The following is a 4119-nucleotide window of genomic DNA, read 5'->3' on the forward strand; positions in this document are numbered from 1 at the left end:
TAGACATAAATAATAGTTTAGCTAAAAAAAAATAAAAGATGAGTAGAGTGGCAACCTGAGACGATAGGGAAGACTTTTTCAATATCTGAAATTTATTGTTGAAATTTAGGCTAGATTAAAAAAATAAAAACCACTTCAGGTGGACAAGAGAATCCAGAAGCACTGGGCTTCATATTTAGGTTTCTCCTCTGCACTGCTCTAAATCACTTATATTTTTATTTCTTAGTAGTCAGATCTGCACGCTAACCAGTTGACAGTGTGAGTACCATCTCAGCGACCTGGATTTCCAACCAAAGATGTGGTGCTAGAGCTTTTTTAGTCCTGTTGATTTGAAGGATATCTGTGAGTGCTTCAGTTCACACGGCTTCATTTGCTGCCCTGGGAAATGGACTGGACAGATCGCCCAGCCGAATAAAAGCCTCTCTGGGAAATGAGAAAGATGTGGAGCAAGGTGAAAATATCACGGAGATTTTTCGGTTCAGGGAAGAACATCTACTTCAGGCACCACCTAAAAGATTAGGCGTCAAAGCCCCTTGGTGTAAAATATTCTGACTTCTAAGACAGTCCCATGGCTTGGAACATGCATCACATTACAATGAGTTTCCTGTTAAAGGCTGTCACTACTCAGACACAATCTACCGTAAGATTTACATTTTACAAGTATTTCCAAAGATCCTATGTTGACACTGGCTCATATTCATATGCAGAGCTGTGTGGGTTATCCCACCTAAATGAAGGAAGAGAGAAATGAGGACCTGACCCAATGCAGCCAACATTACTGTGAAGCACACCTTTCATGGCTGTGGCCAGAGAAGGGGGCCGGAATTGAAGAGCAGAGCTGACCTTTCTGGGAATCAAATTACAACTTAGAGGAGCATCTGCTAATCAGAACAGCTGACATTTATCATATGCTTAAGATGGACCTGCAACTCTACTAAGTGTTTGACATGGTAAAATACTAAGTATCTTACTTAATCCTCTTGATCTCTGTTACATTCATTTTATAGAGGAAGAAATTGAGGATTGGAAAAGTTAAGAAACTTAACCAGGTAGTTAGGTAGTCACATAGCTGGGTAGCACAGGGCCCAAGCGAAGACTGGACTGTGCCGTCCGCTGAATGTCTTTGATATCTGCTGCCAAAAGTAGGGTTACAAAGCCACAGATCTGACAGACTTCAACCTGGGAAGCTAGAATTCCTCCTCTTGATTTTAAACCCCAGTACAATTTTTCTTTTTACTCTTACATTTTCTCACACATATTTATTCAAGTAATCTCATCAATCATTTCTAATTACACCCCAGCACAATTTACATAAGGCTTCCCCAGTGTCTCAGCGGCAAAGGATCTGCCTGCAGTGCAGGAGACGCAGCAGACACAGGTTCAATCCCTGGGTTGGGAAGCTACCCTGGAGGAGGGCATGGCAACCCACTCCAGTATTCTTGCTGGGAAAATCCCATGGACAGAGGAGCCTGGTGGGCTACAGTCCAAAGGGCTGCAAAGAGTCAGACTTGAGTGAAGTGACCGAGCATGAACACAACCTGCATATGTTATGGCCAAATATGATAATACAAAAACAACGCAGATTGAAAATAACAATACAAACAAAATCTATCCTAAAACCACACGTAACCACTTAAAAACCCTCTGCATTTATCAAGATACAAATAAAGGAGAAATGAATGCACTTTACAGAAATGCCTAACAGTATACAAAGCCATCCAATCTGTCCTGAGATAGTATCATTTAACAGTTAATATTACTTCTTTATAATGAATGTAATTTTAATCAGATGATAAAGTTTTCTGTTTAAGAACCACAGAAAGTAGATAATACAAAACCCACTTAATATTTTTCTTTGACTTGCAATTTATGTTATTTTTGTAGCAACAGATTTACCTTCCTGTTGAATGTTGTTTATTCAGACTAGTAAAGCAGTTTGTTTTCCCTGAGTGTAAACCAATTGAGTAAGGTGGAAAGTGTTCACAGATTAAGAAGTAAGAGGGTACCAGGTAGTAATAAACACACATTTGCTGCAGAGTACACAGATCATCTGGTACAGAAGACTGGACTCTTCATTCTTTGAGGACATTGAAGAAGTTCCTGCCCTCATGGAATTTATGGTCCAGTTGCAGAGATATTCTCAAAATTCAAAAACTTAGCATTCGGACTGAGTTGTATATAGGGAGCTGCAAACGCCCATGTGCCGCAGGTTCTCTTACATCGACCGCCTAAGAGTCATGCTGTAAGAAGTAACAATCTCTTCTCCTCTCCGCCATCTGCTCAGCAGCCACAAAACAGCAACTATGTGTGAGTGCATCTCCATCCACTTTGGCCAGGCTAGTGTTCAGATAGGCAATGCCTGCTGGGAGCTCTACTGCCTGGAACATGGCATTCAGCCCGATGGCCAGATGCCAAGTGACAAGACTACTGGGGGAGGAGATGACTCCTTCAACACCTTCTTCAGTGAGGCAGACACTGGCAAGCGTGTGCCCAGGGCAGTGTTTGTAGACCTGGAATCCCCACTCATTGATGAGGTTTGCACTGGCACCTACTGCCAGCTCTTCCACCCTGAGCAGCTCATCACAGGCAAAGAGGATGCTGCCAATAACTATGCCTGAGGTCACTACACCATTGGCAAGGAGATCAGTGATCTCATCTTGGAGCAAATTCGGAAACTGGCTGAGCAGTGCACAGGTCTTCAGGGCTTCTCGGTTTTTCACAGCTTTGGTGAGGGAACTGGTTCTGGGTCACCTTCCTGCTGATGGAATGTCTCTCTATCAATTATGGCAAGAAGTCCAAGCTGGAGTTCTCCATTTACCCAGCCTTCCAACTTTCAACAGCTGTAGGTGAGCCCTAAACTCTATCCTCACCACCCACACCACCCTGAAGCACTCCGATTGTGCCTTCATGGTAGACAATGAGGCCATCAATGACATCTGTCCTAGAAACCTCGACATTGAGTGCCCAACATATACCAACCTGAATAAGTTGATAGGTCAAATTGTGTCCTCCATCACTGCTTCCCCACTTCCCTGGTGGCTCAGATGGTAAAGCATCTGTTTACAATGCGGGAGACCTGGGTTCAATCCCTGGGTCAGGAAGATTCCCTGGAGAAGGAAATGACAACCCACTCCAGTACTCTTGCCTAGAAAATCCCATGGACGGAGGAGCCTGGTGTCCATGGGGTCACAAAGAGTCAGACACGACTGAGTGACTTCACTTCACTTTCACTGCTTCCCCGAGGTTTGATGGCGCCCTGAATGTGGATCTGACAGAGTTCCAGACCAACCTGGTGCCCTATCCCCGCATCCACTTCCCTCTGGCCACATACGCCCCTGTCATCTCTGCTGAGAAAGCCCACCGTGAACAGCTTTCTGTAGCAGAGATCACCAATGCTTGCTTTGAACCAGCCAACCAGATGGTGAAATGTGACCCTCGCCATGGTAAATACATGGCCTGCTGCCTGTTGTACTGTGGCAACGTGGTTCCCAAAGATTTCAGTGCTGCCGTTGCCACCATCAAGACCAAGCGTACCATCCAGTTTGTGGACTGGTGCCCCACTGGCTTCAGGGTTGGCATTAACTACCAGCCTCCTACTGTGGTACCTGGTGGCAACCTGGCCAAAGTTCAGTGAGCTGTGTGCATGCTGAGCAACACCACAACCATCACTGAGGCCTGGACTCACCTAGACCACAAGTTTGACCTGACGTATACCAAGCATGCCTTTGTTCACTGGTACATGGGTGAGGGCATGGAGGAAGGAGAGTTTTCTGAGGCCCATGAGGACGTGGCTTCCCTTGAGAAGGATTATGAGGAGGTTGGTGGGGATTCTGTGGGAGGAGAGGGAGAGGAAGAAGGAGAGGAATATGAAAGTTAAAATGTCACAAGGGTGCTGCTTTTACAGCACCTTTGCTTATTCTATTTTAAAACTTGAAAAGCTGTGGTCTGATCAGTTAATTTGTATATAGCAGTATATACTCTCATATACAGTTACTGACCTATGCTTTAAAACATGGCACTTTGTTATAGACCCAAGCTATCCATTTCTCTGATGAGTTTAAATAAAGTATTTCCTGTCTTAAAAAAATAAAACAAACTCAGCATTCATAAAAATAAGAT

General features: G+C 44.2%; 1 pseudogene; it reads left to right on the forward strand.

Annotated features, from left to right (window-relative positions):
• The first annotated feature begins 2205 nt into the window (after nt 1-2205).
• LOC101114782 (tubulin alpha-1A chain-like) lies at nt 2206-3898 on the forward strand (annotated as a pseudogene).
• The last annotated feature ends 221 nt before the right edge of the window (nt 3899-4119 follow it).

This window comes from Ovis aries, chromosome 7 (genome assembly GCF_016772045.2).
Source record: "Ovis aries strain OAR_USU_Benz2616 breed Rambouillet chromosome 7, ARS-UI_Ramb_v3.0, whole genome shotgun sequence".
NCBI classification, from domain to species: Eukaryota; Metazoa; Chordata; class Mammalia; order Artiodactyla; family Bovidae; genus Ovis; species Ovis aries.